Genomic DNA, 13,747 nt, shown 5'->3' on the forward strand with positions numbered 1-13,747 from the left:
CGCACCGCTCCTGGAGCGCACTGCCGGACCGCAATCGCGTGCAGTGTGAACGCTCTGATCCGTTAACATGGGCGCGGAAAAAAATACGCACCACAGACGGAGTGTGTGAACCTGGCGTTACGTTTGTATGCCCGCCCGGTCTGTTCTGTTCTCGTGCTCCATTTAGGCGCGCTGCATTCTGATTGGTTCGGATAGCATACTGCGGGAGCTCGGGGGCGTGGAAAATCGTGCTATAAAGCTATTTAGAAATCGCGATTTTATGACGATTTCGATTAATCGCACAGCCCTAGTAGCAAAGTGTCATTTCTTCAGTGTTGTCACATGAAATGATATAATAAAATATTTACAAAAATGTGAGGGGTGTACTCACTTCTGTGAGATACTGTAGCCTATATATATGTAATCATACTTGTAGATACTTTAAGCTGATTTTATTTACACATAGTTTAGTGTAGCCTATTTTTATTTTCATATGTGCAATTATAAATATTGTATTCAATAGCCCAAGTATGTATATAGGCCCACAGAACAAAAAATAAAAAAATAAATAAAACCACTCCATAGCAGATTCCAAGTCAATAGGGCTTATAGGGCATTCATTTTAAACCCATTGTATGGGTTCTGCCAGTAGTGGGCATTTGTGTAATGTAAACAGTGTCACACATCAGAGGCCACAAGACAGAGGCAAGTTAGCGAGGGAGGGCAATAAAAAATGAACTGGAATACAGCCCTTGTATGGCAGGTATGCTGGAGCAATTTGGAGTGAAACTCAGCAGGTCATAAGCCCTCCAGTAGCAGGACTGGACACCCCTGGTTTACAACTCAACAAATAGATCCTGTGTGGTTGCAGAGGTCTTCTCCAGCGTTGTATCATGGACCTAGCAGAAATAGTGTAGACATGAGGGGTTCTTCTCCTGTGATGGTTTGTGATCCTTTTGCATCTATGCCTTTCCACCATATTGAAACTTCACCCTCAAAAACACCTAATTGTGGTGATAACGGTAGTCAGTTTCTCACACGTGGAATCTAAAGGGATCTGCCAAAAACCAAAAGATCTAACCAGAGTAGAGAACATGGTTGCCTTAGATAACTTTGGAGCAAGATCTTTGCGTTTAAAGGGATCATGAATCTTTCATGCTTGACTGCTTTGTTAAGATATTTCAAGTCTACAGTTGAGCTCTTAGAGTAAGAGAGCTGATGGCAATTTGGTGATGGCATTATACTTCACATATACTTTTATCTACAGCAATTTACAAATGAAGAACAATATGGGTAGTAAAGTGCAACTGGTCATCATACACTTCCCTCAGCTTCCTTGCTGTCCTGGCTGACGATGTTGTTGTTGTAGAACCCAGTTGAACAGTTATGTTGTGGTCGACTGACAGGTTGGCTCTGTCAATGAGCTCTGTTACATGGAGCTGTGTTTTCATAAGTGAAAAGTGATGTGACGTATGGTAACCCATACTCGGAATTTGTGCTCTGCATTTCACCTATCCACTCTCTAACCATCAGGCCACAACTGCCCCAGGTTGAGCTGAAGGTGACATTTCTTCATCTGTGCTGAGATGTCTGAAAGGCAAGCAGAGATATGAGCTGAGATAGTGGAGTTGTCAGGTTGGAACAACAGCTAGAACTAAATATCATCTGCATAGAAATTATGGAAAAAAGCATTTTCCTTAATGATCGAGCCCAGTTAGGATATGTTTGTGGAGAAAAGGAGGGGACTAAACACTAAACCTTGAGGTACCCCAGTGATTAGTGACTTGAATGACTCAGACACCCCTCCTTTTCAGGAAACCTTAAAGGATCAGCTCATTAGATAAGACTAAAGCCACCTATTTGCCAGACCCTGCAATGCCCAGGTCAGAGAGGATCTGGTGATTTAAAGTGTTGAAAGGAAGAAGAATAGGACTAGCAGAATAAATAAAAGTGATTCTTTGGATTTCACTCTTGCCAGCCAACGATTTCATTACAGATGAGGGTGCGTTTCCCATACAATGACATAATTTATGCTTAATAAAATGAATTGTTAGAGACATGAACTAGCTAGTCATGGGCACAAAAAGCATCTCTTTCATTGTTTTGACAAACTACAAATGCTGTTAGCTGGTTTATTTTGCTCAAGAGCATAAACTATTTAAGTCTATGTAATACTAACCACAGGTCAGAAGCTGTAGTTCCAACCCCACCTTTGTGATGTTGCCTGCGAATGTTCATTGGAACTATGATTTCGGGAAAGACTGAATCACAGAACTATGTTGGTAACAACAGAACTTGCAATCATAGTTAATGTCACTATAGGCAAACAATGGTTTTGTAACAATGTTTAGGCTAACAGTGCATCTTGTCATTGTAAAGGAAAGTAGAGAACTAATTGAACACAACTTGAGGGGTTTTGACATAAAAAGGAATGATAGAGAGAAGTTTCTGGTTTTCAACTGCTGTAGAATTAAATGTTGTTTGTTTTTAGCAGAGGAATTACCCAAGCCTGCTTAAATACAATTCAATTCACGTTTATTTGTATAGCACTTTTCACAATACAAATTGTTGCAAAGCAGCTTCACAGAAAATTAAAGTTTCTACATTATATTTAGGAGTAGCTTATCAGTGGTGAATATGTCAAAGTGTGTCCGAACTGTCCATATGGCAGAAATGTATGGTACAAATCATGCAGTTAGTTAATGACATGTTTTCAAACAAACAGTGAGCTATTAACAGCAATGATTATATGTTGTGATCAAACTTATAGCAAAATGTGGTAGTTTTGTATGTTGGTTCAGGGTTGTCGTCATCTGAGGTCCTCGGAGGGGTTGGCATCATCTCTTCTCAGGTGTTCGGTCATCTCAGATCTTCTTCGTAAGGGCTGGATACAGACTGAAGCTTGTGAATTCCTAGTTATCTCGGGATGCCAACCCCATGGCAGAAGCAGAGAAGCAAATAGAGAAAAATTAGCATAGCTGCTGTTCAAACCAAGCAAAAAATTGATCAAAAAATGATAATGTGAATTTGATCAGATATAAATGAAGTACAGGGTTATGAGATACATTATGTGAATGCTTGGCTAAAGAAATGTGTCTTTAATCTAGGTTTAAACAGAGAGAGTGTGTCTGAACCCCGAACATTATCAGGAAGGCTATTTCAGAGTTTGGGAGCCAAATGTGAAAAAGCTCGACATCCTTTAGTGGAAATACAGAGCGAAACTTTCCAGTAGTGAGAGATGTGTTGTTGATATGAGTGAGACTGGATCAGATCTACACTCTAAAAAAAATGGTGCTATATAGCACTAAAAGCGGTTCTTAGGCTCGTAATCATAGGGGAACCACTTTTAGTGCTATTCATCACCTATTTTCACAGGTGCTATATAGCATCTTTGTCAAATGGTGCCATGTAGAACCATAAGAGGTGCCATATAGCACCTTTTCTCAACAATGGTGCACCAATCATAACTCATCCATGGCTCCCAGCATGCATTGCTACATGAATAAATTATGCAGCTGCATTATCTTAGTATTTTAATTGAATCTTACTATTTTCTTTTATGTTTGTTGTGACTTTTTACTGCCCTGTTTTGTGATGTTCAAAAATAATATAAAAATGATCAGAATATTTTGTCACCATTGCTGAGATTCACATGCTGATTTTTCATGTCTATGAGGGACAGAACTGAAACCTCTTTATAACCCATCATTCTAAAAGTGGTTTATACAATTTTCTCACATTGTATCGTAGAGCTGCAATAATACAAAACTCATAAAAGAATAAAGATTTTGATAATATGCAACCAGAGACTCAGATGCATGAAAAGATTTTACAGTAAGTTCCTTGTAGCACCTCATCAACTCCAAAGAACCGCTGAAGAACCATACAGGTGCTTAACAGGTTCTTTATACGGTAGTGGTGCTATATAGCACCTCAACCACTCCAAAGAACCGCTGAAGAACCTTTTTTTTTTAGAGTGTATGGTAGTTATTACGTTTAGGTATTGGGTAGGATTAGGGATGTAGAATATGGTCATGCAGAATATGTGCTTTATAAATACTAATAAACAGCCAATATGTTAATAATAGGCATGATAATAAGCAACTAGTTAATAATGTGAATTGGTCCCTATACTAAAGTGTTACCAAAATATTTAACCCGGAAAGTTGTTTAAACCTTTTGGGGAATTATGTAAGTTAAACATTATTGCAGTGATATAGCTCTTGTAAAACATTTGCAGGAGTTGGATCTTCACAATGTGGTTCCTGAGCAGCCAGTACATCAGGTCATCGAGTTCAGCATTACACTGATGGACTATGGATATCAGGAGATATTGAGAGACTCAATATTCACCTCAGTATCATGACCTGTCTCACCATCTTCAAGATCAGGTTTGTGAAAATTATAAACAATGATCCAGATTTCAGTGTTTTTGAGGAAATTGTGCACATAATAGCACATACTATGATTTTCTGCAGATTTACTTTGATAAATATACAGCATTTAGACCAGTAAATTATAACTAAACACTGAAGAGATGCACAGAGATATGAAAATTATATTATTATTTACTCAAATAATTAATAAATTAATTAATAAACACAGACACTTGAGTTTAAATTAAGTTGATGTAATAATCAACATCAAGATAATGTTTGCAACTTAAAAGGTTTAATTAAATCAATAAATATAATTTTAATAGAATTTCAACTTCCAACCATGCATGTATTTAAGTTGCATGTCCCTTGAATTTCTTTTTAGAGTGCAGGAGGCTCAGATTATTCCGCAATGTTGTAGGAAACTTCACATGTTCTGTGAATCTGTTGGAGATCTTTCTGTTCTGTCTTGATGTTGACAGTGATTGTGCTATCTGGCAGGACTTATTAATACATTTGCCCATACATATATAATGGGCAACATAAGATGTTAAACTGCATTCTTGTTTGTTTGTTGCAGATGCAACACGCTTTTGCTGACCTACCTGGATTTATGGATGTCCAAGTGTTAAGAATTAGGTAGGTGTACTCATTTATCCTGACTTTCATTATAACAGCAGTGACCAGATGTTCACCTGAGCTCTGAATTACTGCTGTGAAAATAATCATTTACATTCACACTGAAATGCAAACCCATTTGTGTCTTTGTATTCTGCTTCTCTACCATCATGCTACTATTCATATTTCACTAGGAAACTAGGTTTTGTGCATGACTGATTTCTTGTTGCATATGATTTTTGCAATGCAAGTGAGACAGAAGCACCTAAAGGGTAAAAGTTACATTTGTGTGTAATGTGTTTATATGTGTTGTATAATGTGTGGAGTCTTTGTGTACATCACCTTTAGTTTCTATTGTTTGGAGCGTCTTATACATGAATTAATATAAATGCACATTGCTACTATTTATCCAGAGCTGGAGGACTATCTGCAGTCTACGCAGCTGTTTTTGAGACTGCTGTACCTACCATTAATGATGTAAATCTGGACATCGGCACGGTTGTTTCATCTACAGGACAAAGTCTGAAGGATATGATAGCTAAAGTACTGAGCAAAAAGGCATCACTTCTTGATCTTAATTCACTGACCTTTGAGACAGGTAAATGTATAAAAATTAATAATGTATATTAGTATAATAAGTAATGCATAAAATATGTATTTCTATTTACAATTTATTAAAAAATAAAATCTTGTTTGATTATCATGTACACGTTCTTCACGTAGTATTTAATAGTTGTGTACACCTTTTCTCGCTTCAGGCAAAGACCAGTCTTCAACCAGAATGCCTGTCCCTGAGGTTTCTGAAGACATTATAACTGAGGTGACTAATATAATTAAGCAAGTAGGAACAAGAGACCATTCTATATTGTCAATATAGTCATGACTAAAGGAGCACAGCTCACAGAGATCGATGCCTGTGATGCCTTCCATATTGACATATAGCACAGCTTTATTGCTTTAAAAATGGTTACCAAATTAAAATAAATAAATAAGGACACAACCTTTAATGAAAATAATAAAAGTGTCATCTTTTATGAAACATAACATCTCTAAATGCAATAACATAATTCTACACCTGTTAATTTGCAGACCTTTGATCAAGATTCATATGGTGACCTCAGTTTTCCAACAAAAGGACCAAAGATTGAAGTTCATATTTCATCAGGTGGCTATGAGAATGTTTTGGAGACCATTATAGACCCAACTTCGGACAGACAAATCAGAATCAGAAACAGTTGAACCTGAGAGTGATGCAGTCATTATACACCAGCTTGAAACTATTAAAGGGGAAACTGGTGAACTCATAACAGAGATTTTTCAAGTTCCACCAGTAGAGGAAGACAGCAAACCAGTTGTTATTGCTGATAAAGACAACAATTGGTCTCCAACATCTTCATCTGCTGCCTCAGCATTACCCCCGAGTGAAGAACAGCCTAGAACTACAGAGAAACCTACAGCAGATAGTGACTTTAATTTAAACACTATACCAGAAGATAACATCATATTTAACCCAGTAACCACTGTCCACATTTTGTTCACCACTGCAACAACCGTTAGTCCTAGGTCTGAACAACCAGAGTTAGCTGTCACAACCGACTTTAGCATCACCCTGCAACCTTCAACTGAACCAATTGATCCAATAACTGAAGTGACAGATTCTAATGAAATTCCAGAGGTGCCTCAACCAGTGGACACTGGATTAGTAGTAAAGGAAGAAGAAGAAGTGGTGATGGCTGAACCAGACGAAGAGACTAAGTCTGAAGTTGCTTTATCCAATGTAAAAGTTGTGACAACAGAAACTGGACCTGAGAATGATACTGATGTAACTGAAGATACTGTTGTTTCAGAAGATCAGGTATTACGACCTGAAGCAGTGACTATAGTAACAGAAACTCATGCCGAGTATGGCACATTAGAGCCTATGGGAACAGTTGTGCTACCAGAACCAGAGGATGAGATTGGAAAATCAACTAACCAGGATGAAGTAGCAGAACCTGAGGAAAAAGTTTTAGTGCCAGAACCAGAGGTCATTATAGAATCAAAAGGAGATGTTCAGGAACATAAAACCGATGAGGAGATTAAAGTGAAAAATGAGGATGATGTTCAGGCAACCAAGAAGCCAGGAACTGAGACAGCACAGCCTAAGGAGGTAAGTACTGAAAGAGAAGCTGATGAATCAGAACCTGCTGATGTTGTAGAATATGAAGGCAGCGTCAAAACTGAACAGCCCACTGTGGAGATCGCAAGTCAAGTTCCCAAAACTACTGAAGGTTCAGCCAAACCTCCTGCAGAGATGATTAAGATTAAACCACCAGAGATGTCTGTCACAGAAACTTACCTTGTTGAGAATATTAACTATTACCAGCCTGAAGAAGGTCATAATTTGCCTTTGTGCCAGTTGACGGTGTTCAACTAGGAACAGATATTAGTAAACCTGAACATGTGGAAGACTTTGGGGTTGAGGACCAACTCTCCAAACCTGGGATTATTGAGGGAGTTCTTGAGATACCAGATCTGGTTACAGAGGACAACACCACAGAACCAGATGTGGCTATTGTTCTCCCTACTGTATCAACGGCCTCAGAATCTCTACCTGAAATGATCACAGAATCAGCTTCGAAGAGAGATAAGGACCTATCATCTGTTGTGGGAGATACTGAGGAGCCACAGCTCACACAGAGGGGTGAGAGAGTTACGCTATGTGTGTCTCTCAATAACAATGTTTGGTTAAACAGATTTTTAGAATTAACATTGAAAATGTTCACAAAATAAGATTTAGCTATCATCTGAAACACTGAACTATTTTTGAACTACTAATCAATTTATAATGATTTCCCAGAGGAAGGCACTCTGACAGAAGATCTCCTTGTAGAACAAGAAGAAACTGCATCACTAGCCATGGAGACATTAGCAACTGATCAACCTTTGACAACTACACCTGCAGACCTTGACCTTTTTGAAGTAGTCCTAACAGATGTATCTGTCATTACTCCAACATCTTTGGAAAAGGATTATGATTCACCAACTGAAAAAGTACAATCAACTGTTGTCCAGGACTTGCCATCTACTATTGGCGATACTGAGGAGCCACAGCTCACACAGATGGGTAAGAGAGCTATGCTATGTGTTTTTCTCAATACAAATGTTTGGTCAAAGAGATTTTTAGAAATATCCTTGAAAATCTGAAACAACGATATACGTATACCTTATAACACATTTACATCACTCTACAGGCTCTCTAATTTAAATGTGACACTGGAGCTGAAGCAGAATAATATAGGCTAAGACAGGGGTGTCCACATTTTTTTTTTTAAAGGGGGCCATATTCGATGATTTGGACACATCGAGGGGCCGGATGCCTCTCCCTATATATATATATATATATATATATGGCAGTAGCTTGAGTTGACATTTTGTATATAAAAAAAGATGTAAATATTTTAACAACCTTGTTTTTAAAAGGTAAAATTGTAATAATTACAATATGTAGAATGGCTTTATGTTTTTTAGTCTATTAACGCATTTATTTTGTATAAATAGAAATGCACAAAACTGCTTTTAACAAAAAATATCTGTGATTTGGCCTATTTCATTACTCCCTTACATTACATTCAATATGTCTACATTCATAATATAATACAATTTGGTATGAATATCCTACATTTCTGCTACAATACCACAGTTACAGTTAGAGTTACTACAATAAATCCATTGAAAATGTTGGTGATTTGTGGATTGAAAAGTATTCTAACCGGTTTGTTGTCGCACGTGTTTCTCCTGTTTTCCGCGTCAGCGCTGTTTCATCTGCCTAACTACTTTAAATCACCGCGATATCTGTGGTTTGTATGAGAAACCTCTGCTCCAAACCTCACAGTGCTGTTTAGTGGTCTGGTGATCGAGAATTCGAGATCAGTCAGCGGGTAAACGCTTTGTTCTGGGCGGGTGCTGGTCTGTTCATCCACAGGCCGCATTTAGCCCGCGGGCCAGACATTGGACACCCCTGGGCTAAAAGAAAATAAGACACCCGAGTGCAGAAGTGACAGCAGCTGTTTTTGGTGAAAGTCTTCCTCCTCATTTTTGAAAATAAACATACATAGATACAGGTCATTGAAAGTGCTTGAATTTATTTTGTGCTAGAAGTTTTCTGGAAAAAAATTCCATATTATTCCCTCCTGTCCGCTAATGTGTTATTTCACCAATACTTCGTGGCCTTTGCATACTAGTTTTTTTTTTCTTTTTTTTCCCCCTTTATTCAGTTCCATCACACAAAGGCACAATGCAAACAGGGAAACGTTGCACATCTCAAAGCATGCAAAACAGAACAACAGCAACAACGCAAAATTAATACATATAAATAAAATAAAAATAAAAGGATAAAAAAATAATAATAAATAAATAAATAATACATATACGACCAAGAAAAGGAATGCAGAGATTGGACAACCTTGTCGGATGCCTCGATTTATTTCAAATCTAGGAGATGTTCCATTGGCAAATTTAATAGAACAATTGTTACCACAGTACATAGTTCTTACACTTTTGATGAAATATTGTCCGAAACCAAAGAGTTTTAATGAATCAAATATAAAATTATGGCTTACTGTATCAAAAGCTTTTCTAAAATCCAGAAAAAGTATTAAAGGGTCTCCATTTAATAAATTACTATACTGCACTAAATCAATAACTAAACGAATATTAGAGGAAATGTGGCGACCTTTCATGAATCCACATTGAGTTTCATCAATTATCTCACTTTATTTCTGTAAAGTTAAATTCTGACTTTATTTCTCAGAATTGTGAGTTTATATCTCACAATTAGGACTTTTTAATTCATAATTGCGAGTTTATATCACACAATTCTGAGGGAAAAAAGTCCGAATTGGGAGATAAAAAGTCGCAATTACCTTTTTTATTTTTTATTCAGTGGCGGAAACGGGCTTCCATAATGTACCGAATATTCTTCAGTTTTATGCAAAACAGAAATACGACAAATAGAATATCAGATCTCTGTTATTTGGCCAAAAATAAATGCAAAAAAAAAAAAATGCTTTTTTGGATAGTTGTGTTTGACACATGAAAACTGAAACAATGTATCTTACAAGGTAACACGATGTAACCTTGCTCTCTCTTGAAACGTGTCCCCACATTAAGTCCTTGAATTTGAGGGTATTGGACCTGGAAAGTCCTTGAATTTGAAGTTAACCAAGGTGTGGGAACCCTGTAACAATTTCAGTTTGCAAATATGAAAGTAACTCATAACCTATCATTAGTGATTTTCCAGAGGAAGACACTCTGACAGAAGGTGTCCTTGTAAAACAAGAGGAAGCGACTGCATCACTACCCATGGAGACACCTGCACCTCTGACAACTACACCTGCAGACCTTGAACTGTTTGAAGTAGTTCTAACAGATGTATCGGTCATTACGCCAACATCTTTGGAAAAGGATTATGATTCGCCGACTAAAAAAGTACAATGGACTGTTGGCCATGATGTTCATTTTACGAAGACAGAAAATGACAAAGTGCTGAATGTGGGAACTGAGGAAGTAGTCCTAACAGATGTACCAGTCAATACTCCAACATCTTTGGAAAAGGGTTCACCAATTGAAAAAGTACAATCAACTGTTTTCCAGGACATTGTATTTGAGTCAGAAAATGAGAAAGTGCTGAATGTGGAAACTGAAGACCCATTTATTCATTTAAAAGACCTAACCACTGAGTTAGACCAAATAGATGTAGTAAGTACTGAGACCACTGATCTCTTGAGTTATGACAATGGATACTCTTTCCAAATGAAGCATATCCCTTAGAGCCAACAAAAGCGCCAGCGCTCAAGTATTTCACTACTCCTTCAATGACCACAGCTAGCAAAGGCAAAGAACTAGTTGTGTTTTTCAGTTTGCGTGTCACAAACATGCTGTTCTCTGAAGATCTTTTCAATAAGAGCTCCGCAGAGTACAGATCACTGGAAAACACATTTGTTGAACTGGTGAGTGCAGCTGTTTCAACTGCTGATTGGCTTATTATTAACATATTAATCTGAGGATTCCTCATTAACAGTGGCATGTTACAGTATAAGAGAACAACTCTTTATTTTCTTGATTTATTAAAGGGGTCATATGATGCAATTTCAGTTTTTCCTTTCTCTTTGGAGTGTTACAAGCTCTTGGTGCATACACAGACTGTAAGTACGTTTTTTATATTTAAAGAATTTGCCAGAGTTTTTTGAGCAGTGTAGGGTAGCACTTGTTGTTTGTCATTTCTCCGATCACAAATGCAGACATGGTTTTATGTTTACGCGGCGCGATGCAACGCAACACGTAAAAAGACAGTATAAGTCATTATAATCAGTAATTATGTCCCCACTGGATGCAACAAATGCCTCGTTTATAATGGGTTTTAATGTTTTTGTCTCGTCGCTCCGGGACAGGGCATCACAGTATGGTAGGGGCGTAACATTTCTGTCACACGCTTGAGGTATTCGGCCAATCACAACGCACTGGATAGCTGGCCAATCAGAGCACACCTCGCTTTTCAGAACGATGAGCTTTGTAAAAATCGACACGTTTCAGAAAGGCGGGGCATAGAGGAGAAACAATAATGTACAGTATGTGGAAAATAGTGTTTTTTTAACCTTAAACCGCATAAACATTACACCAAATACACAAAATAATGTTCTTTTTAGCAACATCATATGACCCCTTTAAAGCAATTTCTTATAGTGATGAGTGAACATCACTATCCCATTTTTTTTCTTCAAAGATGACTACAGGATGACACTTGCTGAATTGAAAGTGACGTAGTTGAGTCACAATAATCTACAGTAGCATATTGCAGCTTCATCATAATGCTTATTGCATACTTTACACAATTGTATCAGACAGTATACAGTTTATACTATGCAGTATGGTAGTATTCTTTTTCAAGTTTGTGCTTAGACTCCTTCTGCTAACTCCTGCTATTGTCCAGTGGATTTTAAATGGTGAGCATACATAAACTATGTTTTTGTCTCCTCTGTGCACAGCTACTCCCATATCTACAGTCTAACCTAACAGGCTTTAAGAAGTTAGAGATCCTAAACTTCAGAAACGGAAGTGTGGTGGTCAATAGCAAGGCAAAATTTGCCAAGTCTGTGCCGTACAATATTACTCAGGCTGTCCAGAATGTCTTGGAAGAGTTTTGTGATGCTGCAGCCCAGCAATTGGACATAAAGATTGACAGCCATTCTCTAGACATAGAACCAGGTAAGAGTCTTTCCTGTTAAGCATCATACATCAGTTTGCTGGCCATTTTTTTCAAACTAGTCTGTAAGCAGAAACATGGGCAGGATTTCCCACAGAAGGTCATGAATTGCTACAAGAGAGATGAGTCTAATTTCTTCTTTCATTTTAGCTGATCAAGGTGACCCTTGCAAGTTTCTTGCCTGCAACGAGTTTTCCAAATGTGTGGTGAACCTGTGGACAAAGGAAGCACAATGTTTATGTGAGCCAGGCTACGTGACGGTGGATGGACTGCCATGTCAGAGCCTCTGCGTGGTCCAGCCTGACTTCTGTCTCAATGGAGGAGAGTGTGAGATTGTACCAGGGCACGGTGCCGCTTGCAGGTACCTCAGAGAACAATCACATATAGATTCCACAATCTCAATTCTGTTTTGGAATTGAATAAATGCGTCTCTAATGTGAGATCTAGTTTTTTTTTTTTTTTTTTTAGGTGAATCAAGTTTCTGACTGTATGTTGGCAAACTTCTGCCAGTACTCCAGTATTTTTGGTAGCTTTTTTTTTTTTTTCAAGATTTTCAAGAAATGACTGTTCTTTAGAAATATTTAAACACAGGGATGTTGTTGTGTAGTTCTGATGTATCTCTTTAAGAATAATCCTCCACTGTACATGTTCTAACTGTCTCTCTCGACCCTTTTAGATGTCCTGTAGGTAAACTCTGGCAATTTATCGGGGAGAGATGTGCAGAGCTGGTCTCCGTGACACTAGACCCCTTTCTTTCCCTAGTGTGCCTCGTGGGGGTGCTCACCTTTCTTTATGCCATCATTTCTCTCTTGTTATCTATGTGCAGGAAATGTGTACGGAGCAGAAAGACACTATCTCTAGTGTAAGCAGGTCTTTTTTCATCAGATTTTCTGAAATGTTTGCAGTCAGATAATTTGTTGTGTTATCAAAGATAACAAAGACAAGACATACAGTTAAATATAATTCTAAAATGTTGCCTATGCAAAGATATATATATAATGGCACAATCTGTGCATACAAAATGCATTTATTTCTTAAAGGAATGTTACTGCTATATGTAGCTGCCAGGTTAATGGTATTAACTTTCAAGGTATACTTTGTCTGTTTTTACAAACTAAGAAAATAAATTGTTTATTGCTGACAAAAAAATTAAACAAAAAACAACATGGATTATAATCATTTGAAGACGTGTGTCTTATATAATCTTTCTTAGCATAACTATTCACAGTGAATTAGAGATATGGCACCATGATGACATTGTTATTTACTAAATTGGTTAGCATAAAATGCCTCAAATCTTTACTTGCTTCCCTGTCTATTCTTCATGTCATTCTGTTCTAAACACATTTATGAATACTTTTTAACCCTTTTAGAGATGTCTCATTCTTCATTTTCATTCTGTGCCTTTATCTGTATCTTTTCTTCGACTGAACAAAACGTCAAGAGTTGGCAGTAACTCATTTCATGATCAACACACTCTCACACACACACACACACACACACACACACACACACACACACACACACAAAA

The 13,747-nt window shown here is 37.5% G+C and overlaps 1 pseudogene; it reads left to right on the forward strand.

Moving 5' to 3' along the window:
* LOC107680300 (interphotoreceptor matrix proteoglycan 1-like) overlaps positions 1 to 13,199 on the forward strand; it is a 17,475-nt pseudogene extending 4,276 nt beyond the window's left edge.
* The last annotated feature ends 548 nt before the right edge of the window (positions 13,200 to 13,747 follow it).

This window comes from Sinocyclocheilus anshuiensis, unplaced genomic scaffold, assembly GCF_001515605.1.
Source record: "Sinocyclocheilus anshuiensis isolate Anshui unplaced genomic scaffold, SAMN03320099.WGS_v1.1 scaffold1161, whole genome shotgun sequence".
Classification (NCBI taxonomy): domain Eukaryota; kingdom Metazoa; phylum Chordata; class Actinopteri; order Cypriniformes; family Cyprinidae; genus Sinocyclocheilus; species Sinocyclocheilus anshuiensis.